Source organism: Bos grunniens, chromosome X (assembly GCF_055505025.1).
Source record: "Bos grunniens cultivar Pamir isolate PY7600 chromosome X, Bosgru_T2T1.0, whole genome shotgun sequence".
Lineage (NCBI taxonomy): Eukaryota > Metazoa > Chordata > Mammalia > Artiodactyla > Bovidae > Bos > Bos grunniens.
This window is the reverse complement of record NC_141194.1, coordinates 17781548-17808167: the sequence shown is the minus strand read 5'-3', so window position 1 is coordinate 17808167 and position 26620 is coordinate 17781548. Positions and strand designations below refer to the sequence as shown.

The 26620-nt window shown below is 37.9% G+C and overlaps 1 pseudogene; it reads right to left on the bottom strand.

Annotated features, from left to right (window-relative positions):
• The window catches only part of LOC147339878 (histone-lysine N-methyltransferase SETMAR-like), a 35625-nt pseudogene extending 9267 nt beyond the window's left edge, over positions 1-26358 (bottom strand).
• Positions 26359-26620: the final 262 nt, after the last annotated feature.

The window sequence follows — 26620 nt, the reverse complement described above, 5'->3', positions numbered from 1 at the left end:
AAGAGTTGGACAAGACTGAGTGACTGAACTGAACTGAACCACATGATGTGTCAATAAGTGAAAGTTTAGTTGCATTATAAAATTAAAATGGCAATCAATAGAGAACTAAAGACTAAAATAATGTTACAAAATGTTGAAAGGGAGAGCAAATTGTGTGCTAAAATTTCCCATCTTCAATATTGAAAAGTCACTGCTAATAAGTTGTTTGGTTAAAATATAGAGATATAAATGCATAATTTATAATTTATAATAGTGTCTTTCAAAGTTCATCCCACAAACTACTTGAGTCTAAATTACCCACTGTAGTTTTAAAAAATTCAGATTCCTTGGCTATACCCCATATGTTTTTGGAGTGATGCCCAGTAATCTGCTTTCTAAGCAAGCAGCAAGCTTTTCAGGTAATTCTTATGTACACAGATATTTGAGAACCACTAATTTATAGTAATGGAAGTAACCACAAGAAAAATTAAATATAAAAACTGCCTGTTACAATTGGAAATTAAGATTAGAGGTGGAACAAAGGTGGGAAGGAGAAGCATTTTAGGCTTTCCTTTTATTTACCTCTGTATGGTTTAATTTTTATTCCCACATGTAAATATTATATTTATAATTTTAAAAAGTGAGGCAGAATGGGAGTCTTTACTGAACCCTTTCATTTCATCCTCAGATTATTAGGAGACAAGAGAACCACTTGAGGAGGACCCAATATACATTGTTTAGTACTAAATCTGAGTCATCTGTGGAATCTGGGCTCTCCCTACTATTAATGGTAACAATATTTGTAACCTCTTACTTATCTCTTAGTTATGTATGTAATGTCTGAGATGGCATCTACATAAAGTTCATTGCTTAAAAGAGAGAGGAAGGGAGAGGGATAGTTATAAAATTATCTTCAATATACACTGAGTGTAGAGGCTGGGATAAAATAATTTTGTACTGATTCCATAAAGTCCTAAGAGTCCACAGAAAGTTAACTCTGCCCTTTTTCTCCTCCCCCAAGTCCCTTCAGATTCACCCAGCCCTGTATATCTCTGGAGAAGATGTTTAATTTCCTTCTGCTGTTGAGAGAAAAACACAGGACAAACACAGTTGTTTTTTTCCCTAATATTGAACTCACCTCGTCTTGTGATTTCTGTATCTTACCTCACTAGTACAGTTTCTGCCTCTTTACTCTATTTTGCTAAAGTTACCATCCAGTTCTACACTGTAGCAATAAAAGGTGCCATGCATTGAGTGTTGAATCTATGCCAGGAACTGTTCCAGATGCTTTACAAGCATTATTGCCCTTAATCCTCACATCAGACTTATTTAGTAAAGGCATTAGTTTCATCTTATAGATGAGATAAGTGGGTTTTAGAGAGATTTAGTGACTTGCACAAAATGACACAGAGAGAAAGTGGAAGATTGATTGAAATTCAAGTTGATCTGTCAACAGAGACCAAGTTCTTAATTCAACAACTTTCTGTCTCCCTAATTAGTCCCTATCTGGCTGCCATACTTTTAGTCATCATATCTTTTATTCCAACTCAGACTTTATCTCATAGAGGTATATGTGGCTCAAGACTAGCATCGTTTTGGAACTTGAGATGCTCACATGAAGGCATTAGATTTCTTTTATTAAAGTGAAAGAGTAGGACTCCTCCTTTCTCCCTTACCCCAAATGGAGTTATAGGCTCGCACTTCAACAAATACTCCAAATTTCAAGGGATATGGTCTAGAGAGGTAGTTTGAGCATTCGTTTTGGATTCAGACACACTTCAGTTCACCATTGATTAGTTCTGTGATCCTACACAAATAACATGAGCTACCTGAGCTCCTTGCACCTCATGGAAAAGTGAGACAATACAGTTATGTTTAACTTAAGGAATTATTGTGAGGTAAATCTGTGTAAAGCTCCTAGCATGATGCTTGCCAAATGGTAGCTGTTGCTTTTGTTAGAATGATTGTCTTTCATCATCATCATCAAATTTACTGTTGCTAGTTCAGCAGCAATATTGTTTTTCTTCTATAACAGCTTTAAAAGATATAATTCACACACTGTACAATTTACCCATTCAATTTTTTTTTGTATTTTACATTATTAATACTTTTAAACTGTGGTAAAGGTATACATAACATAAAAATTTTACATTTTCATAATTTCTGAGTGTACAGATTCAGTAGTATTAGTTATGTTTATGTTTTGCAACCTTCACTACTATTTCCAAAATTTTTCATCACTCCAAAACAGAAACTTTGAAACCATTAAGCAATAACTCTCTGTTCTCACTTTCTCCCACCCCCTGTAAACCTTTAGTATACTTTCTCCTTCTATGAATTTGATAATTCTAGATAACTCAAATAAGTGGAATCATGCAATATTTGTCTTTTTGTGACTGGCTTATTTCACTTAGCATAATGTTTTAAAGGTTCATAAATGTAGTAGCATATGTCAGTACCACATTCTCTGTTTTTTTTCCATTGAAGTATAGTTGATTTACAATGTTGTGTTAATTTCTGGTATACAGCAAAGTGATTCATTTATATATATACATAGTTTGTATTATTTTTCAGATTCTTTTCCATGATAGGTTATTACAAAGTACTGAATATAGCTTTCTGTGCTATACAGTAGGATTTTGTTGTTTATCTGGTTTATGTGTAGTAGTATATATCTGTTAATTCCAAGTACTTTATTCCTTTTAAAGGCTGTATAAGAGTCCATTGTATGATTATAGTACATTTTGTTTATTCATCCATCTGTTGATACACATTTAGGTTATTTTACCTTTTGGCTATCATTGTTAATGCTGCAATGAACATTATTGTTTAAGTATCTCTTTGAGCCTCTGCTTTCAATTTCTTTGGGTAAATATACTTAGGAGTGGAATTGTTGGGTCATATGATAATCCTATGTTTAACTTTTGAGGAACCACCAAATTGCTTTCCCATAGCATCTGCACCATTTTACATTTCCACTAGCAATGCACAATGGTTCCAATTTCTCCACTTCTTTTCACACACTTGTTTCTTTATTGTTTTTTTTTTTAATTATAGCTATCACCATGGGTGTGAAGTGGTTCAGCAGTAACTTTGTCATCCAAGATTCCCCATGAATGTGATATGTGACTAAGACAATAGGTAATGAAGATGGACTACACTTTTGTATACTGTACTCAATACTTAGCTCAGAAGGGACTGTTGGTAGAATTTTGCTATAATCTCTAGACAAAAAAGACAGCCTTCCCGTGTCTACAGGATTCTTGCAGAGTAATTTCATTGCCAAGAAGTTGCATTAATTTATAAGACTTTTGGTAGGTTACATGTATTTGGAGGCAAACAATCAGACAACTAAACAAGCTTTACAGATGAGGTCCAGTGTAGTAACAAAATAAGCAATCAAATTTTAAAAGTTTACTTAAGATACTAGTTAGAGTTTTGTGGAATTGGCAACTAAAACATGATTCTTGTAGAGACAAGCATATGATAATAGTGGCTGGAAGAACAACTGAAACAACATCAAAATGATCCACTACATATTTAATAGAGTTTCAAAATCTAGCAAAAACATTTAAAGTATGTTCATGTGATATCAGGTGGAACATGAGTTTTCTCTTATTTTCTTTTACTTTAGATATTATCCTCTGTGATGCTGAGAGTACATGCTGCTCTGGGTGGATATATTGGGTTGACTTCATGTCAAATCAATGTTTATCTGCCCCTTGGCACAGAGAAAGTGGAAAAGTGTAATTCAGGGTGTACTTGAGCTGAAACAAAGGATGGGTGCCATGGCCATAAAAGTGGGACATTTTCTTGTCTGCCAGTATGGCATGAACTGAGGGCACTCTTCCCTAGTGATTTCTAGCAACACTGGCAAAATATGTGCTTTCGTGAATTTAGGTTTTGTTCTTTTTGTTGTTTTTTTTTTTTGCTACTATTAGACATGCACACAGAACTAATGTTTGCAATACTACATAAAGCCTTGTGAGTGAACTTATCTGATCCAATGCAAGGAAATGTTTGCAGCGACTTTGCATGGAGCTACTCTCTTGATTTGGGAGGTGGTACAGACTAGTTTTTTGAGCACCAACTTAGGACCTAGGAAACTTGACTTTACCACTGAGCTGTATGACTCTGAACACAACTATGGTTTTCTTTGAGTCTCAGTTTTCTGATCTGCAATACAAAAATCATGACATCTGCATCATAATATGATTGTGAGAATTTTATGAGTAAGTATCCATAATGTGGTTAATATTATGCCTCAAAGATCTCCTAAGTGCTCAATAACAATAAAATAACTAATTTTTTTGATCTCTTATTATAATGGTTCAATAAACAGTACCTATTATTATAATTTTATATGTGGGGGAAATACTTGTCAAATATCTTGTTAGTAGATACACACCGTAATAAGTATAAAACAGTAATTGCTATAATGATAAAATCTAGTTATGGCAATATTAAAATAATAATTTATTACTATGAAGGGACTGGAAAGGAAGAAATGTTTCACTCTAATATGATGATGAGCCACCCAAAGATGGAATGAATCAACCTTGGAATCCAAGTATTCTCTGGAATGCTTTTAAGTATAGGCAATGACCAGTTGGTGGGAACATTGCAGGAGATATTTAAACATAAATGACTTCTGAATTCTCTTCCAACTCTGAGAGCCAATACTTCATTCTCATTTCCACTAATCCCTTGATATCAACAATGGCTTCCCCGTCATTCATCAACAGAACAGAAGGTTCAGAAAACTTCACCCCAAACCTTCCTTTAGAATAGCTGCAGAAAGAACTAGACTCAATTTTGTTCTAATTGGTGGGGAATAGAGTCCCTTGGGCTCCCTGAATGTCAGGTATAACTTGATCTGTTTCCTTTCTATTGAAAATGGGTTGTGTTTACTTCCTTTTCTAAGCTGAGGTTTCTCAACCCTCGATAGGTGGATGAAATATAGTTCTACTGCTAAGGAAATGAAGCAAAAACACCCACACGATAATCATTCCTCTTTTTCTATCCTGGGTGAAATAAGCCAACAGACAAATAGCAAAATATCAAGCTGAAAATCTTTCAAGGATAAGCAACCTTGGGGGCTGTGTTGTCCTTCCTAATTTTGCCACAGACAGAATGGCTGATGTAATAATAATTTGCAGTTAGATTAAGAAGTGCAGAGATGCATCAAAATATTAATACAAAGCTAATTAACTTTTAGGAGCTTTATGGTTTCAGAGGAATGTATAATTTTCGTTTTCATCATAAGCAAAAAATTAGTTATTGCTTTGGCTAACTTATTCCAATATTTCTTTTTTTGCCCCTTATTAGAACAAATATTTTTAGAACATCTTAGTTTCTGCTTATTGAATTACTTTCTCTTACATGTAAATCAGTGAAATTAGAACACTCCCTCATACCATACACAAAATAAACTCCAAATGGCTTTTAAACTTAAATATAAGACATGACACCATAAAACGCCCAGAAGAAAGTATAGGTAAAACATTCTCTGACATAAATCGTAGCAATGGTTTCTTAGGCCAGTCTCCCAAGGCAATAGAAATAAAAGCAAAAATAAGCAAATAGTACCTAGTCAAACTTATAAGCTTTTGCACAGCAAAGGAAACCATAAACAAAATAAAAGGACAACCTACAGAATGGGGGAAAATATTTTCAAATGGTGCAACTGACAAGGGCTTAATTTCCAAAATATACAAACAGCTCATACAACTCAGTATAACAAAATACAAAACAAAGAAAAAATCAACCCAATCAAAAAATGGGCAGGAGACCTACATAGATGTTTCTCCAAAGAAGATATACAAATGGCCAACAGACACAGGAAAAGATGCTCAACATCACTAATTATTAGAGAAATGCAAATCAAAATTACAATGAGGTATTACCTCACACCAGTCAGAATCAGTTCAGTTCAGTTCAGTTGCTCAATCGTGTCTGACTGTTTGTGACCCCATGGACTGCAGCACGCCAGGCCTCCCTGTCCATTACCAATTCCCGGAGTTTACTCAAACTCATGTCCATTGAGTCAGTGATGCCATCCAACTATCTCCTCCTTTGTCGTCCCCTTCTCCTCCCACCTTCAATCTTTCCCAGCATCAGGATCTTTTCAAATGAGTCAGTTCTTCATATCAGGTGGCCAAAGTATTGGAGTTTCAGCTTCAGCATCAGTCCTTCCAATGAATATTCAGGACTGGCCATCATCAAAAAGTCTTATTGCTGTTGTTTAGTCACTAAATCGTGTCTGACTCTTGCAACCCCATGGACTATAGGCCGCCAGGCTCCTCTGTCCATGGGATTCCCCAGGCAAGAATACTGAAGTGAGTTGCCATTTCCTTCTCCAAGAGATCGTCCTTCTCCAGGGATCAAACCCACATCTCCTGCATTGGCAGGTGGATTCTTTACCATTGAACCACCAGGGAACCCCCTCAAGAAGTTTTCAAATAACAAATTCTGGAGAGGATGTGGAGAGAATGGAACCCTCCTACACTGTGGTTGGGAATGTAAATTCGTATAGCCACTATGGACAACAGTATACTGCTAAGTCACTTCAGTCGTGTCCGACTCTGTGTGACCCCACGGATGGCAGCCCACCAGGCTCCCCTGTCCCTGGGATTCTCCAGGCAAGAACACTGGAGTGGGTTGCCATTTCCTTCTCCAATGCATGCAAGTGAAAAGTGAAACTGAAGGCGCTCAGTCATGTCCGACCCTCAGCGACCCCATGGACTGCAGCCTTCCAGCCTCCTCCATACATGGGATTTTCCAGGCAAGAAAATCCACCCACTGGAGTGGGGTGCCATTGCCTTCTCCGGAGAACAGTATAGAGGTGCCTTAAAAAACTAAAAATAGAACTACTATATGATAGAACAGTCTCATTCCTGGCTGTGTATCCAGAGAAAACCATAAATTAAAAAAGATTCATGCATGCAGTGTTCATAGAAGCACTATTCACAATAGCCAAGACATGGAAGCAAGCTAAATGTTCATTGACAGATGAATGGATAAAGAAGATGTGGAATATATAGACAATGGAATACTACTCAGTCATAAAAAGAATGAAATAATGCCATTTGCAGAAGCATGGATGGACCTAGAGATTCTCAGAGTGAGTGAAGTCAGTCAGACAAAGACAAATATATGATATTGCTTACATGTGGAATCTAAAATATGATACAAATGAACTTATTACAAAACAGAAACAGTCTCACATCATAGAAAACAGACTTATGGTTACCAAAGGGGAAAGGGGTAGAGATGGGAATAAATTAGCAGTTTAGGGTTTACAGATATAAACTACTATATATAAAATAGATAAATAGCAATGTCCTAGTATAGAACAGAAAACTATATTCAGTATCTTGTAATAAACTATAGTGGACAAAATATGAAAAATATACATACACACACATATATATGTATGTATGTATAAGTAAATCACTTTGTTATATGCCAGAAACTAATACAACAGTGTAAATCAATATACTTCAATTAAAAAAAATTTATAAAAGAAGTAGGGCTTGAGGATTTTTCTTGGAAGGTTGGAAAATTTTGATTTAGGTGGAAAGGGAAAGGTAATGATAGAAAAATGAGTAAAAACCCATAGATATAAATGGATATAGCTATTCTTGGTAGTTGCCAGATTAGAAAAGTCAGGATGTCTTGGTAGGAAGCGATGTTAAGTCATTAATTCTAGACTTGATTCTAGAGGCTTAATTACCAAATGTTGACTACAGTTCTGACTTCACATGTTCTTTCTGTTTAAGTGTCCACCATCTCTAATTGAAATCAACATTCACAGTCTTAATTTCATTCCCAGAAGAGATTTTGACTGTGGTCAAATCATCTGTGGTCTAATCATCTGTGGCCAGGGTTTTGAGTAATGAGGCATATTAAGTTGAAGAAGTTAAGAAGTAAGGCAATGATTAGCAAAGTAGACATCATTTTGCTTATATATGTGGGTTGGGGGCTGAGGCAGGACAGCATGAGCTATGAACAATTTGCATAGAGACTTTGTCTATTCAGGGCTTCCCCGGTGGCTCAGAGGGTAAAGCGTCTGCCTACAATGTGGGAGACCTGGGTTCGATCCCTGGGTCGGGAAGATCCCTTGGAGAAGGAAATGGCAACCCACTCCAGTATTCTTGCCTGGAAAATCCCATGGACAGAGGAGTCTAGTAGGCTATAGTCCATGGGGTCGCAAAGAGTTGGACACGACTGAGCAACTTCACTTCACTTTGTCTAGTCATTGTGGTCCCAGTGTTTGGCACATAGTAGTCACCTAAACAAATGTTCACTACATTGAACATACAATCAAAAAGAAGGACTATATTTAGAAATTCTCCATCTCCTTACTCAACTTTATGACATATATGCACAGACGAGCCTCTCCATTGGTGTCACACACAAAACAATGTCACTTAAACTGCTTGAGTGAACAAGAAAGCCCAGGCCAGGTCTATGAGTGCTTTTCAATTACTTTCTTCAAAGAAGTGGTCCATATAGTTTTTAAGTTTCAACTTTCAAATTCTTTGTAAAGTGTAGTCGTAAAAATGTATCCACAGTCAAGATTTTCTATATCGTTGTATTAAGACTTAAGAAGAGTCTCATTTGCTTAAATATAAAATCATTCAGTTTAACCATTTCTTAATCTGTAAAGTTTTTACTCTTCTGACAATTTGCCTATTATGGAAATAGTTTATGTACCAGTTAAGAAAAGTCCATTTAGAAGATCAAATAGCAGATGTCAAGACATCAGACATAATGTTTTAAAAAATACAATAAATAAATATTTTTATTTATAAAAGTTTTCCCTATTTTTCTTTAATTGGAGAAGGAAATGGCAACCCACTCCAGTACTCTTGCCTGGAAAACCCCATGGACGGAGGAGCCTGGTAGGCTACAGTCCATGATGTCACAAAGACTCGTACACAACTGAGCGACTTCACTTTTCTCCCTATTTTTCTTTAATAACTCCTTCAAATATATTCTAAATTAAATGCAAGCAATTTTCAAATTTTTTTTTGTTTCTTTTTATCTTAATTCTGTGTCACTTTTTATTCTCCTTTATCTAATTATATGTCTATGATGGTGTCACCCTTCTACAATGAAGCATATTTGAAGAGGTCTTTTGAATGATGAAAATTTTGAAAATTTCAAAATTTTGAAACTTTTGAAAATTTCAAAGGTCTTCATTAAATTCAGCTAAAGGCAGGGGGAAAAACTGTGGGCCATGATCCTCAAAGCCCAACTGGTCTCATGTATTCTAAATTTAATTCACATCCCATGACTTCATCACTTTTTACTCTTTAAAAGTATCCTGTTCATAAACTCAGTAATCTTATTAAGATCTGGAAAACATTTTTCATAGTTAGCTGCACTCCTTAAACACTTTTTGTCTATAAAAACTGGCACCACCTCAGTCCTAAAAAGGAAAATTCATTTCTAAAGAAGATTTCAGTGGCAAATTCGACCACTTTAAGTATTATGTTACCAATATTTTAAACTTTTTTTTCATTTAAATTGCATTCTGAATCATTTAAGGCCCTAAATTACTAAGAATAATAACAGTATAGCATGCTTTTTTCCAGAATACATTTTGTACTTGTTGGGCCTTGTGATATTATATGTATATGGAAACCCCTAATTCACTGTTTATTAGCCAGGCTGTCATTGACAGTCTTTTGGCCGGGCTGTCATTCTCTGTCCTTGTTCCCAATGGTCTTTGGTGAGTAACTTAATTGAAAGTCTGCCCTTGTATGTACTCCGCCCTTCATGCGTACTGATAGGAGCATTCTGGAATGAACCAAATACATTATCTTGTGGCAGGTCTGCAACTTTTTTCCTCTCTCCATAGCTTTACAGAGATAAAGCAACTAATATTTTGAGTGACCTTCTGCGCTTACAGTTCCCATCTGTTGTGGACTGAAATTACCATCTAAGTTCTTGCCATGTGAGGATCAGCAGGGTGCCCCTTGATCTGTCAACCAAGCACGAGCAGTTACACAAATAGCACACAATTTCAAAGGCAGACAGGCTGGTAGAATCAGGCTCCATTTGCCCATTCTTTTACCATGTTATAAAACTAAGCTGTTCCCGTCTACTGCTCACAGACAGAGGTCTTTTTAAAATTCTAGCAAACCTGATCACAGGCACTTGCCAACAAAGTCTTAGTCTTGTTAACTGATACTGGTAATGAAGAGCATCTGAAACCAAGCTTCTTATGATCAATAGGTATCTCCACTTTCAGATCAAGTTCTTTTATTTTTCAAATTGATTTTTTTCCTGATTATAATCATGACATTTGTGTATTATGCAAAGTTTGGAAAATACATAAAAGGATAGAGAAGGAATTAGCATTACTCTAAAGCCAATACCTGCAGATAACTAGTTACTAATATTTTACCAATATTATCTTCCAAATGAGATTTTATGCTATACATAATTTTTATAACATTATATCATAAACATATTCATTTAAATGAATATTTTAAAACATTGTTTTAATGAATGCATATCAGCATATTATCTGAATACACTAATTTTTTTAGTATGCTATTTTATATATTCATTCACTCAATATCAGACATTGTACATTTAGGTTTCCAATTATTCAGAATGATAAATAATCCTGTCAAAATATTCATTGGTCTCTCTAATTAATTCCTTAAGATAGGTACTCATGTTCATCTTTTAAGTTCTTAACAGTATCTCAGATTGCTTTCCAAGAAAGCTGTAATACTCCCACCTATATGCTAATTTTATAGGTGAAAAATTGTATCTTACTATTCCATTTTCTTCTAATTAAAATTTGGCTAGTATAGACAACATTATGGATACAAATCAAGAAGAAAAGAGTAGAATAAGTAGTGACTTTGACTTTTACATTGGTCCAACTATGGACCATGATTTCCACTGCCATCTTCTCTGAGTTCTTGTTTTGTGGCCAAGGAGCTGCAAACAGAGACCTTTCTGTAAGAAGACTTCTTGTAATAAAACCACAATTCACGTTTTATTAGCATTCTTCAGCTTATTATCCCTTCACATCTATCATAGATTCTCAAAAAAACCTTCTAAGGATGATGTTCTTATGGAGATACATGCTCCTGGGTTGCGGGGTCCTCCATTTCCCTAGCCTCTCAGACCATAGAAGTATTCTAGGCTGGAAGTAATAGATTAGGGGCTTGATGGTCATCATCAAAAAGTCTACAAACAATAAAGAGTGGGGAGGGTGTGGAGAAAAGAGAACCCCCCCCCCCACACTGTTGGTGAGGATGCAAGTTGGTACAGTCACTATGGAGAACAGTATGGAGGTTCCTTAAAAAACTAAAAATAGAACTACTATATGACCCAGTAATCCCACTGCTGGGCATATATCCAGAGAAAACCATAAGTTGAAAGGATACATGCACCCCAATGTTCATTGCAGCACCACTCACAATAGCCAGAACATGGAAACAACCTCAATGTTCATCAAAAGAAGAACAGATAAAGAAGATGTGGTACATATAGAGAACGGAATATTACTCAGCCATAAAAAGGAACAAAATAATGCCATTTGCAGCAACATGGATGGACTTAGAGATTCTCATATTGAATTCAGTCAGAGAAAGACAAATATCATATAATATCACTTATATGTGGAATCTAAAATATGATATACATAAACCTATTTACAAAACATAAATAGATTCACAGACACAGAAAACAAACATACGGTTACCAAAGTGGGGTGGGAATGGGATAAATTAGAAGTTTGGGATTAACATATAAACTACTATATATAAAATATATATAAAACAAGGACTTATTGTATAGTATAGGGAACTATATTCAATATCTTGTAATAACCTATAATGGAAGAGAACTAAAAATTAATATACATATATAAAAGAATATATATATATAACTGAATATATATATAATACATATATAACTAAATCACTTTACTATATACCTGGAACTAAATAACAGCATTGCAAATCAACTATATTTTAATAAAAAAAATTTTTAAGATAATATTTGGTGTAATGTATTCTGTATCATGTGGCATGGTAACTAAATGGCATATATCTAAAAGACAAGATCCAAGACTGAAAAGCCTGGGGAGCATGTCATATAAATAATATTTGGGATTTTCCCTCGTGGCTCAGTGGTAAATAATCTACCTGCCAAACAGCAAACACAGGTTCATTTCCTGATCTGGGAAAAACCTACATGCCTCCAAGCAACAAAGCCCACATGCCACAGCTATTGAGCCTGTGCTCTAGAGCCCTGGAACGGCAACTACTGAGCCCTTGTGCCGCAACTACTGAAGCCCATGTGCCCTAGAGCCTGTGCTCTGCAACAAGAGAAGCCACCACAACGAGAAGTCCTTGCACTGCAACTGGAGAGCAGCTCCCACTCTCCACAACTAGAGAAAGTCTGTGAGGCAATGAAGACCCAACACAGTCAAAAATAAATAAATAAAATATTAGAAAAAAAGTTGAAAGTAATTGGGAGATTCAGCATGGAGAAAAGATGACAAAGGGGAAATATAGTATCTTTACATATAAGTTTTAAAATGTACAATTTATTGGTCTTCTACTCTGAGGAACTGGATCTGGGGTTCCCTGGTAGCTCAATGGTAAAGAATCTGCCTGTCAATGCCAAAGTCTCAAGTTTGATCCCTGGGTCAGGAAGATCCTCTGGAGAAGGAAATGGCAACCCACTCTAGTACTCTTGCCTGGATAATCCCGTGGATGGAGGAGCATTGTAGGCTACAGTCCATGGGGTCACAAAGAGTCGGACATGACTGAGAGACTTCACTTCCCTTCTCTTTATTGTACTTTGCAGATACTGTTTTTTTTGTTTGTTTGTTTGCTTTCTTATATATATATAAATTGAAGTTTTGTAGCAACCCTGCATCAAGTGAATCTATTGGTGCCATTTTCCCAATAGAATTATTTTTAAATTAAGCTATGTACATTTTTAGACATAATGCTATTGCACACTTAATAGACTACAGTTTAAACACAACCTTTATATGCACTTGAAAATAAAAAATTTGTGTGAATCACTTTATTATGATATTCTCTTTATTGGAAATAAACCCAGAATATGCTCTGAGGTATGCCTGTACTCATTAAACAATAACTCCTCTCATTCCTTCCTCCTCCCAACCTCTCATAACCTTACTCTACTTTCTGTCTCTATGAATTTGCCTAGTCTATGTACCTCAGATAAGTGGAATCATATAATATTTGTCCTTTTGTGACTGGGTTCTTCCACTTAGATCTTTTTTAAAGTTCATCCATGTGGTAGCATGTGTCACAACGCCATTCCTAAGCATTCTTATACACATACTTTGGTGAACACATATATTCTTCCCTATTGGGTTCCACCTAGGAATGGGATTGTTGGGTTATATGGTCCAACATTTTCCCAAGGCTAGCACAACCTGCTTCATTTCTCCCAACACTTTTTTTCTCCTTATTCTTTTTCCTTGCCTTACATCCACAATCATCGCAATACACCTTCAGTATGAAAAAAAGCTTCCCATTACTTTTTCTCTTCAATCTACTAGATCATTATTGTTGTTGCCTTTGTTGTTTATATGTATATATGTGTGTGTGTATATATATGTGATGGTGGTGGTTTAGTCACTAAGTCGTGTCTGACTCTTGTGACCCCATGGACAGAGGAGCCTGACAGGCTACAGTCCATGGGATTCTCCAGGCAAGAATACTGGAGTAGGTTGCCTTTCCTTCTCCAGGGGATCTTCCTGACCCAGGATATCCTGAACTGGGATATCCTGCATTGTAGGCAGATTCTTTACCAACGGAGCTACAATTGGAAGCCCATATATATAACAAAAAAATAACACAATGAACATTATATACCCATACCCAGCTCAAGAAATAAAATACTAGTAGTATGTTGGAGCTCCTCTCTAATCACATCCTCCCCCTTCTCCTCCTCCTAGCTCCTCCTCACAGAAATAACTACAATCCTGAATTTTGTGCTAATCATTCCCTTGCTTTTCTCTATATTTGGCCACCTATATATCCCTAAACAACATATTGTTTAGTTTTGCCTATTTATTAACGAGGCAAGGGAGCTGCGGTATTTATAGTGTTGTACTTGTCAGTCATTACTTAAGGGCTGTCCCTAAAGGACATCAATTTCCAGGCCCTGCCAGCTCTGAAAACAGGCGACAGGAAGGCTCTGGCAGCCTGGAGGCAGTCCTCAGACCAAGAGATGCAGGTGCTGGCTGTTGGGAGGGAAAGCACACTGGGGGTCAGTGTGCTTCAAATTGTAACAGAATGGAGTGGACAGAAGAGGAGTCTGCTCTGTCTGTTGACTGTGATAGCTACCTGCCTTGGTTTCTCTCCCATACAACTCATTTTCCAGTCACAGTTATTCATTAAAAAATTCAACAAATATTTATTGAATACTTACCACATGCCAGGCATGGTCCTTGCTTGGTGAATCTTACAGTTTAGCAGGGCAGAAAAATTCTAGACATATAATTAAACTGGGATGCACTGTATGAAATAGGAAGTAAGATCACGATATTATGGGATTATATGTCCAGAAAAAGCCTACCAGAATACTTCACTGGAGTCCTGAAGGAGTTGTCTAAACAAAAGAGGGAAGAGGGCAGGGTGGGAGGGTAAGGGATGAAGGTGGTGGGAGAGCATTCTAAGCAGAGGGGACTGCTGCTGCTGCTGCTGCTAAGTCGCTTCAGTTGTGTCCGACTCTGTGTGACCCCATAGACAGCAGCCCACCAGGATCCTCCGTCCCTGAGATTCTCCAGGCAAGAACACTGGAGTGGGTTGCCATTTCCTTCTCCAATGCATGAAAGTGAAAAGGGAAAATGAAGTCGCTCAGTCGTGTCCGACTCTGTGCGACCCCATGGATTGCCGCCTACCAGGTTCCTCCGTCCATGGGATTTTCCAGGCAAGAGTACTGGAGTGGGGTGCCATTGCCTTCTCCAAAGCAGAGGGGATATTTTGTGCCAAATTTCAGAACTGAAAGAGAGCATTTCAAAGAACAGAAAGTACCAAGCTCAATTCCGTGGCTGTCTGGAGGAACATATCTCAAAAATTCTGTCACAAATAAAACTTATGAACTGGTTTGTGGCTAAAATGAGGTTTGAGAAACAACTGGGAAGTTTGAGCCTTCAGATCTGGATTAGGAGAACAGAACAGATTCCTCAGCTTGAGCAATGTTTCAGAAACTGCCTTGTCTGTTGAATTAAAAAAAGCATAATCAATGGAAGTAGCACTTTGTATTTATTGGCCTGATTTTTATCTATATTTAAATCTATATATTTTAGCCAATACCTGAAATGTGACCTGCCTGAAAGCAGGAAAGGTGAATTACCAAATTAATTATTTAGGGCTCTGGTCACTATTCTAATCATTTCTCGATGTGAAGCCAAAACGTCTTCCTCTGTTAGAGTCATCATTACCTATCATTGAATGCATTTGGATTTCAACATATTTTATGTGCCAAGTCAGGGAATGGAGCCTCGTGTAAATTTTAATATACTAAATTTCATATCAAAGTCAATAGCCTTGCTTAGATTTCAAATGTGTATCTGTATGTGATCTCAGTAGCACCTCAAAATGCCTCACTCCCTTGACCTACAGCCCAGTCAATCTGGGCACTTCCCAGCTCTGGGTAAACTTTCTTATCCATTTTCTCACCTCTCAAAACTCCCAAGTATTGCTTGAGAAAGTCATGTAACCCTAATGATTAGTTACACTTGAAATGCCTTTTATACGATCTCAGGTAAAAGCTATTTAATTCCTTTGTTTGAGTCTTTTATTGCTTTCCTTATATTCACTTTTCCAATCCTACCCTTTCACTTTCTTCAAGCTCCCCCTTATTACTCTCCCATAACCTATCTCAGCTTCTCTGGAAAAAAAAAAAAAAACAAAACCTTTCCTCTTTCATTAAAGGAAAAATGTCACTTTCCTTTCCAAAAATGTTAGCTTTTCTTTCTTCTTGAATACCAGACTCCTATCTTTTCTAGGACCCCAACTCTCTCACTTTTATCTGCAGTTCTCACATCCCATGGGCCCCTTTCTTTCAGCTCACAGATGTTCTCATTTTTTTATCCTTCCAAAGCATTTTCTCAATCTACAGAACTCCTGAGTGGCTATCGACCTCCCTTCACCTCCATAGTGATTACTGTAAGAATGGTCTACATTCACTTTCTCTGTGTCCACTTCCAATTTACTTTTCAACGCACTTGAAACCTGTGTCACTCAAACCTGTTCCCCTTTGCTGTAGTGTTCCCCTATCAATGTCTCACTTCACCACTTGCTGCCTTTGTAGCCTAATTTCCTTTCATTCTTCAAATCATTTTCCCCCTCTGCTGACATAGCACATACCACAGTGGTTCTCAACCTTGGCTGCACATTGGAACTACCTGGGAAACTTTTTTAAAAGTCCTAATCCCCCAGCTGCACCTCAAACCAATTACATTGAAAACTCTGAGAGTTTGACCCAGGTATTAGCAGTTTCCATATCTCCATTTCTGTTACCATTGTGCAGCCAGAGTTGAGAACCCTTGCACTCTTATCTTTGGCTTCTGTGTCAAAATCCTTTCCTAAAACTCCTGGCAGGGAGGCAGGGTGATGTTGGAACCAGACAAATCTGGCTTTGAATCCTGGTCCCATCATTTATTATTTATGTAACTTTCAGAAAGTTATTTACATGTGTTCCCAATCCTGAACCTCCCTCCCACCTTCCTCCCCGTACCATCCCTCTGGGTCATCCCTGTGCACCAGCCCTCAGAAAGTTATTTAATTAATATTTATTCATCTCATTTTTCTCAACTGTGAAGTTCAGTTCAGTCCAGTCACTCAGTCGTATCTGACTCTTTGTGACCCCATGGACTGCAGCACACCAGGCCTCCCTGTCCATCACCAACTCCCAGAACTTGCTCAAACTCATGCCCATTGAATTGGTGATGCCATCCAACCATCTCATCCTCTGTCGTCCCCTTCCCCTCCTGCCTTCAACCTTTCCCAGCATCGGGGTCTTTTCTAAGAAGTCAGTTCTTCACATCAGGTGGCCAAAGTATTGGAGCTTCAGCTTCAGCATCGGTCCTTCCAATGAATATTCAGGACTGATCTCCTTTAGGACTGACTGGTTTGATCTCCTTGCAGTCCAAGGGACTCTCAAGAGTCTTCTCCAACACCACAGTTCAAAACCATTAATTATTTGGTGCTCAGCTTTCTTTATAGTCCAACTCTCACATCCATGGGCTTCCCTGGTGGCTCAGCTGGTAAATAATCCACCTGCAATGCAGGAGACCCCAGTTCGATTCCTAGGTTGAGAAGATCCCCTGGAGAAAGGATAGGCTACCCACTCCAGTGTTCTTGGGCTTCCCTGGTCACTCAGCTGGTAAAGAATCCGCCTGCAATGTGGGAGACCTGGGTTCAATCTCTGGACTGGGAAGATCCCTTGGAGAAGGGAAAGGCTACCTACTTCAGTATTCTAGCCTGCAGAAGTCCATGGACTGTATAGTCCAAGGAGTCACAAAGAGTCAGACATGACTGAGTGACTTTCATTTTCACTTTCACTTTCTCATATCTATACATGACTACTGGAAAAATCATAGCTTTGACTAGATGGACCTTTTTTGGCAAAGTAATGTCTCTGCTTTTAAATGTGTTGTCTAGGTTGGTCATAGCTCTTCTTCTAAGGAGAAAGTGTCTTTTAATTTCATGGCTACAGTCACCATCTGCAGTGATTTTGGAGCCCCAGGAAATAAAGTCTGTCACTGTTTCCATTGTTTCTCCGTCTCTTTGCCATGAAGTGATGGGACTGGATGACATGATCTTGGCTTTTTTTTTTTTTTAATTTATTTATTTTAATTAGAGGCTAATTACTTTACAGTGTTGTATTGGTTTTGCCATACATCAACATGAATCCACCTAGATGCCCATGATCTTAGTTTTTAAATGTTGAGTTTTAAGCCAGCTTCTTCACGCTCCTCTTTCACTTTCACCAAAAGGCTCTTTAGTTCCTGTTTGCTTTCTGCTATAAGGGTGGTGTCATCTGCATATCTGAGGTTATTGATATTTCTCCCAGCAATCTTGATTCCAGCTAGTGCTTCATTCAGCCCAGCATTTCACATGATGTACTCTGTATATGAGTTAAATAAGCAGCAGGGTGACAATATATAGCCTTGACATACTCCTTTCCCAATTTGGAACCAGTCCGTTGTTCCATATCTGGTTCTAACTGTTGCTTCTTGACCTGCACACAGATTTCTCAGGAGGCAGGTTAAGTGGTCTGATATTCCCATCTCATGAAGAATTTTCCAGTTTGTTGTGATCCACACAGTCAAAGGCTTTGGTGTAGTCAATAAAGCAGAAATAGATGTTTTTGTGGAACTCTCTTGCTTTTTCTATGATTCAACGGATGTTGGCAATTTGATCTCTGGTTCCTCTGCTTTTCTATATCCAGCTTGAACATCTGGAAGTTCATGGTTCACGTACTTTTGAAGCCCAGCTTGGAGAATTTTGAGCATTACTTTTCTAGTGTGTGAGATGAGTGCAACTGTGCAGTAGTTTGAACATTCTCTGGCATTGCGTTTCTTTGAGAGTGAAATGAAAACTAACTTTTTCCTGTCCTGTGGCCACTGCTGAGTTTTCCAAATTTGCTGGCATATTGAGTGCAGCACATTCACAGCATCATCTTTTAGGATTTGAAATAGCTCTGCTGGAATTCCATCACCTCCACTAACTTTGTTCATATAATGCTTCTTAAGGCCGACTTGACTTCTCATTCCAGGATGTGTGGCTCTAAGTAAGTGATCACACCATTGTGGTTATCTGGGTCATTAAGATCTTTTTTAGAGAAGGCAATGGCACCCCACTCCAGTACTCTTGCCTGGAAAATCCCATGGACGGAGGAGCCTGGTGGGCTGCAGTCCATGGGGTCGCTAAGAGTCGGACACGACTGAGTGACTTCACTTTCACTTTTCACTTTCATGCATTGGAGAAGGAAATGGCAACCGACTCCAGTGTTCTTGCCTGGAGAATCCCAGGGACGGGGGAGCCTGGTGGGCTGTCATCTCTGGAGTCGCACAGAGTCGGACATGACTGAAGCGACTTAGCAGCAGCAGCAGCAAGATCTTTTTTGTATAGTTCTTTTCTATATTCTCGCCATCTCTTAATATCTTCTGCTTCTGTTAGGCCCATACCATTTCTGTCCTTTATTGTGCTCATCTTTGCATGAAATGTTCCCTTGGTATCTCTGATTTTCTTGAAGAGATCTCTAGTCTTTCCCATTCTATTGTTTTCCTCTGTTTCTTTCCACTGTTCACTTAAGAAGTCTTTCTTATCTCTCCCTGCTGTTCTTTGGAACTCTGCATTCAGATGGGCTTATCTTTCCTTTTCTCCTTTGCCTATCACTTCTCTTCTTTTCTCAGCTATTTCTAAGGCCTCCTCAGACAGCCATTTTTCCTTTTTGCATTTCTTCTTATTGAGGATGGTCTTGATCGCTGCCTCCTGTACAATGTCACAAACCTCCATCCATAGTTCTTCAGGCACTCTGTCTATCAGATGTAATCCCTTGAATCTGTTTGTCACTTCCACTGTATAATCATAAGGGATTTGATTTAGGTCATACCTGAATGGTCTAGTGGTTTTCCCTACTTTCTTCAATTTAAGTCTGAATTTGGCAATAAGAAGTTCATGATCTGAGCCACAGTCAGCTCCCGGTCTTGTTTTTGCTGACTATATAGATAGGATCAGTTCAGTTCAGTTCAGTCACTGAGTCGTGTCCGACTCTTTGCAACCCCATGAATCGCAGCATGCCAGGCCTCCCTGTCCATCACCAACTCCCGGAGTTTACCCAAACTCATGTCCATCGAGTCGGTGATGCTATCCAGCCATCTCATCCTCTGTCGTCCCCTTCTCCTCCTGTCCCCAATCCCTCCCAGCATCAGGGTCTTTTCCAATGAGTCAACTCTTCGCATGAGGTGGCCAAAGTACTGGAGTTTCAGCTTTAGCATCATTCCTTCCAAAGAAATCCCAGGGCTGATCTCCTTCAGAATGAACTGGTTGGATCTCCTTGCAGTCCAAGGGCCTCTCAGGAGTCTTCTCCAAGATCACAGTTCAAAAGCATCAATTCTTTGGCACTCAGCTTTCTTCACAGTCCAACTCTCACATCCATACACGACCACTGGAAAAACCATAGCCTTGACTAGATGGACCTTTGTTGGCAAAGTAATGTCTCTGCTTTTCAATATGCTATCTAGGTTGGTCATAACTTTCCTTCCAAGGAGTAAGCGTCTTTTAATTTCATGGTTGCAGTCACCATCTGCAGTGATTTTGGAGCCCCCAAAAATAAAGTCTGACACTGTTTCCACTGTTTCCCCATCTATTTCCCATGACGTGATGGGACCAGATGCCATGATCTTTGTTTTCTGAATGTTGAGCTTTAAGCCAACTTTTTCACTCTTCTCTTTCACTTTCAACAAGAGGCTTTTGAGTTCCTCTTCACTTTCTGCCATAAGGATGGTGTCATCTGCATATCTGAGGTTATTGCTATTTCTCCTGGCAATCTTGATTCCAGCTTGTGCTTCTTCCAGCCAAGCGTTTCTCATGATGTACTCTGCATATAAGTTAATAAGCAGGATGACAATATACAGCCTTGACGTACTCCTTTTCATATTTAGCAATGCTTACTATTTGTAGAAATTAAATGAGTTAGCTTATGCAAGATACTGGGCACACGATAGGCCCACAGGACATGTGCTTTCCATGGTTCTCTGCTTCCTCCTTCCCTTCTCTACATGTGCTCTGTGTTCTTGTTCCATCCTCCTTCCATAACAATGCCATTTCCTTCCTCCCTCTTTTCTCTATCTGTATCTGTATTTTTTTTCTTAGTTTTACTTTTCAGTCCTATTCAAATAATTACCCTGTTTTGTTCTCTACGCCAACTGTCCTCTTATGCTATGTGCTCCTTTTCCAAGTCTTTGTCAGACATCTCCTGATATATGTCTTACCACTCTGGGTTCTTACTTTGCAAACCACAGAAATTGACTCTTACAGATTTAAGCCAAAAAACAACCTATTTAAAAGATATTGGCTATCTCCCAGCATCCCTGGGAAAGCTGGAAAACAAGGGTAGAAAACAGGCAAGATTGTAGAGAGGTTTCATACCTGGGACTCTGGCCAAAATCTCTCAGCAAAGCCAGAGTGGTGAAGACAGCACTGCTGAATGCTGGAGACTGCAGCTTCTAATGGACACTGGAGCTTTACATTTTTGCATCACTAGCTCAAGATTCAACCCACAAGACAGGCATGTCTGTTTAGCTAAATCTAGTCTCAGCTGTACCCTAGCAGGAAGAGGAGCGAGAAAACAAATATTTGGCTTATTAAACTGCTGTAGTAGGAAGTGAGTTTCTACCTTCTAACCAGACTTAGACAGTGGGGATATTCTCTGGTGTGGGATGAGCACTGAAAAATGGCAAATGCCTACTACAATGTCCTGTGAATACCTCAAACTTAACATACCCTACCCAGTCTGTATTTTACTCCACCCTCACTCTTCCCTCCCTCTGCTCAAACTGGGCTTGCCAGTTGGTTTTCTTATTCAGTGATATCACAACTCTGATATTTCTTGAGCAATTTTCAGACTCCTCTTCTTCAGGTTAGATCCTATTCCTTCAACCTTCTACATTTATATCTACTTACACCAAATGTGCATAATGAGACTTTCTCATTTTTCAATACTCATCTCAAAAATCACCTCCTCCATGGTTTTCTCTGATCCTTTAATCAAGATGACTTTCTCCTTCCTTTGTGTTCCCATAGCACTATAATTTGCACTTCTTTAATTGCTTTTCTGTGATTCTACCTTAATGTGCTGTTAACTCTGAAATCAGGGATATATTCTATTTATCTTTGCTTCCCCATTGCCTAAACCTAATGCCTTGTACTTAGTAAGTCACTCAAATTATGATTTGTTAGTTGAAATGTTTCATGCTAAAGCTCTTTTTGTTGTAGATAATTATGCATATTACCAAATCAAAGACAGCATTGAGTATAAACCATATTGTTATATGAGCTGAATAAAATAACTAAATTTTAAAAATTGTCAACAAATTCACAATATGATACATCATTGACTGTAAGATGCATCCTGATTTTTTAGAGGTAAAAATGTATAAAAAATTTGCACCTTAGAATTTATGAAGGAAGTAGTTATCATTGTTGTTTAATGGTTTAATAGCAATATAATTTATTCTACAAAGCCATTAGTTATGGATAATTTGCAGTATATTAAAAAACAGAAATAACTATTTTGAGTTAGACTCTCTCAAAACCCCAGAGAATGGATACTTACACTAATCCACTTATGCTTCATTTATTCTTGATGCTTATGCATTTGACAAATGTCTTCTCTGTTATCAGGAATGTTTTCTCTAAATATTATAGTATTTACCATATTATGATATTCTTTAGGTATATGGCTTGGATATAAAACTAATGAGGCTTCATTTAAATTACATGATTTGAATGTCAGGGTCCCTGCATTTGAGAAGGTGGCTTTTCACTTGTTTTTGTTTATTCTTGCTCTCTCTAATCTGAGATTCTGGGAGAGGCTTGGGAAAGAACAGGGCTCTGGACTCATGACCTGGGATAGGGAGGTGGGAAGCCACAAAGAGGGGACTTTGTACAAGTGGCTAGACACACAGAAGTTCTGGCTTGGGCAAATTTCCTAGGAGAGATCACCTCACCAAGAGATCCACAAATAGTATATAGTTTTTTATGTAAGAAGAAAACGTTGCCCAGAGTGAAATCTGTTGCTTCTAACTCAGATTGACTTAGGTTGCTCTCGATCATACCTCTGACAGCCCCAATTGCACAGATGATAAGAGCTGCAGAGACATTTCAGCTCAATTTATCAAGAGCACAGAAACAGGAAAGAGATGAATGATCGGTGATGTATTCATTAAAATGAAAAAAAATTTTTAATGTCCTACTGCTTGCTGTGTGGTTTTTGCTTCAAAAATTATGGACAAATGGAAATATTTTAAATTTAATGTTCTCCTTTTCTTCTTCCTCCTTCCCTCCCTGCCCCAAGGCCAAATCTAATGGATTCCACTTTGTGCTGTATAAATAAGACAGCCTTGTGCCCAGAGTTCCTCTCCTCCAGAGGTAGGTAAGGGAATTTATCAAACTTGTGTCCATCCCATCCCCCATCCCTCCCACGTGGATACTTAAAATAACTGTGGAGTCATTGTACCAGAGGCTTCCTCAGCCAGCAGAGTTTCGTAACAAGGCAAGTGGAGAACAGGCTCTTCTGGGTGAAAATGAAGCTTCATTGCTTATGTTTTGTTTAACCACAGCCATTTTGTCATTTTGAAAAACCCGAGGCTACTTTGAGGCTTGGTTCTCTTGAAGGTTTCTGTGAATGTTCTCAGTTGATATATTAGCAAAAGTTCATTTAGTCAAAATGCCATATACGTTTTGGGAAGCAAAGAAAGCTTTTTTTTTTTTTTTTAAGACAAACGTGTCCTTAAAATATTTCATTATTTAAATTCACCTACAAGTATCTAAACTTTCAGGCTGGTATTTATTTTGCTTGATTTCCTATTCACCAGAAACAGAAAACATTAAAGATTGCTCTGTACACTTTCAGGAGCAGCTTTCACAAGGGTAATAGCTGTTGACATCGTTTAAATTTGGGAGTAATTTGTTCCTTATGTAACAAAATATTTCAAAAAGCATCAGAGTACAGGAGAGAGTGCACTTGTCAAAAACAAGGCTTTTAGTATGGGAATAAATTATTTAAATCATGTTGCTTCTCAAAGCCCAGAGGACAAAACTAAGGAAGTGGGGGCCTGGGGATTGAATGCTATTTAAGGTCTCTAGGCTTCAGTTAGAAAACATCTTGGGTGCAATCTGTTATTTTGAAAACATTAAACTGATTTATGGTTAACGTATAAAGTCCATGTGACTTGCTATTTTCAGTTCTATTGATTGCAATGACTTCAAAGAAGTCTGTAGACCAGTTTCTCCAAGTATGGTCCCAGATCAGCAGCGTAAGTATCTTGTTAGAAATGCAAATTCTCACCCCTACCCAGAACTGATGAATCAAAACTCTGGAGATGGGGCTTGGCAGTCTGTGTCTTAACAAGGCTTCCAGGGGAGTCTCATGAATGCTAAGCTTTGAGAACTACTGGTCTAAGAAAGGTCTTAGCTAAATAATTTTCCTAAAGAATATATCTTTTTCCACCCATACTGATAATTTGAAATTGGCTTACCAGATAAGTAACCTTCTTGTCTATTCCTATCAAATGCATCTACAAACAAGTACCACTTGAGAGTATTCAAGTGCATGGAGTTTTAAGTGATCCTTATATGCAGGCATATACTGTTTTGTTATATGTTATTCTCACAATGGTCCATATCACAAATTAATTATTTGGGAAACTCAAGGCAAGCACACCCATTGCAATCTTGAGCATCCAGGTGGATAGAGGCCTTCCTAAAATGTAGCCACTCCCACACATAGTTTATCCTCTGGTGTCTATGCCTTTGCATATGCTGTTCCCCTTGCCTGGAATACCATTCTTGATTTTTAACCTGTCTTGTTCCTCCTTCTTCTGTCCTGAAGAGGCCTTTCCTCAACTCCTAAACTGGTATATTCCTTAGCTTGTCCATAACTTGTAACAACATGTGGTTTTATATATATATGTATATATATATCTTTGTCTCTCTGTGCACCAGCTTAGATACTACTTGAGTGAAGGGTTGTCTTTAATAACTGTATACCTCAGTACCTAGCACAGTACCTGGATCAGATTGGGGCATAATAACATTCTGAATAAATGAATGACTTAAAAACCACCTGTCACATATACAAATTGTCAGTGCTCAGAAAGAAATTAAAGAATTAACTATGCTCTCAAATATCACCCTTGTGGGATAATTTCTCTTCTCCTTTAGATTTTGTTCGTTAAAGATTAAAAGAGTCCAGAGATTATATTAGCAATGTATTATGTTTTATATAGAATATTCAGAAGACATGAATGAGGGGTTAATAAACTCCCAGCAGAGCTAATTTCAAAGGACTTTATTTTTTGAAGAACTGTCACACCCCATTGTTTCATTTTATGGAACTGTATTCATCTACCTCAGGCTAAGCATGCATATCAGGAATATTTCACAATTTTAAACAGTGAGAATGGTAATGAATGTTTCAAAAGCAAGTTGAAGGCAGAGGTATTGTGTCAGTTCCTAGTAAGGTGATTGAATGAATAAGGATTAATGCTAATTGTTTGGAAGCTAGATAAAATGTAGGGAAAAACTCAGTAGTCTAATAGGAGCAAAATGAATGGAATAAGCACAATTAGATTAAACAAATTAATGAAATGATATGAATGAATAGAGAGGGCCAGGTGTTACTAGGGTCTATTTGCCCACTAAATATGTTGGGGAAGCTGCTATGGTGAATATTTAGAAGAAATTTGCACCACGAGTTGCAAAATACTCACAACTTGGTACTGCATTTCCTTTTTTTTTTTTTTTTTTGTATCCTTCAGGTCTAGTGGATTAGAAGACATCTTTCTCCCCAAATGTGTGTGAACTAACTTGTAAAATGGACATTTTTTTCAGGATGTTGATAATAAATAGTAATGTGTAGGAAGGATCGACATCCCCATCTCTGAGGTCATTTTAGAAAATCTTCTCTTAAACCCGAGACCAGATGTAGAAGGATATCCATTGTCCTTCCCTGAAAGAATAGTGTTGGTTTAAAAAGATGGCATGCAAATAGAAGCATGGTGCTAACACACATAGGGAAGAAAACAATTTGATTTTACTATTTCCAGCTCTTCATTGTCAATATTCTTAGGTGACAAACCTGGGGAAGCAAATGGAGGAAGAAGTGATTGTATTAGAAGGGAAGAAGAAAGTTCTTGTTGAATGCTTAATAGTAAAGTCTAAGAATGATTCAAGTACTCTCTCTTATAGGGCATCACTCAGGGAACTTGTGATGTTTATTAAAATGCAGAATTTTCTTATCCAATACCTGCTGAAAGGCAAAATAATTTCTTAACTCCTTATACCAGAACTAGAGATAGGGACAATTTTATCAAAGATTGGTTTCTAATCTGGAAATCAGCATGTCAAATCAAGACATTTCATCAGCTAGAAATACCTCAGCCTGCTAAGGCAAATGTTGGCTTTAGCTGGATTTCATTGACAGATAAATCTCTCACTGCCACCATGTTTCTTCCCCATTATTTGTGCCCACCTACTCTTAGTAAATCAGGATACAAACCTGCTCATGGAAGTCAAATGTCACTGTGTGCTCATCAGTATCATCTCCCACACTCTTCTTCATACCCTAACCTAGACATACAGGGGATTTGGGGTTGAATTTTAGCACCAATGTTTGACCTGGGTCCTAACACAATGTTTTGAAACATAGAACCAAAGGTTTACATATGGAGTTGAGGTCCATGTATTAGTTATCAAAGAAGAAGTTGTAGAAAGGGTGGATTCATACTTCCAGGGTTAGAGAGAAGAGATTTCATTTTCATTTGATTGCCCTAAATGTGATCTCATCCAAAAAAAAAATTGCTACCAAGAACCTGTAAAATAAA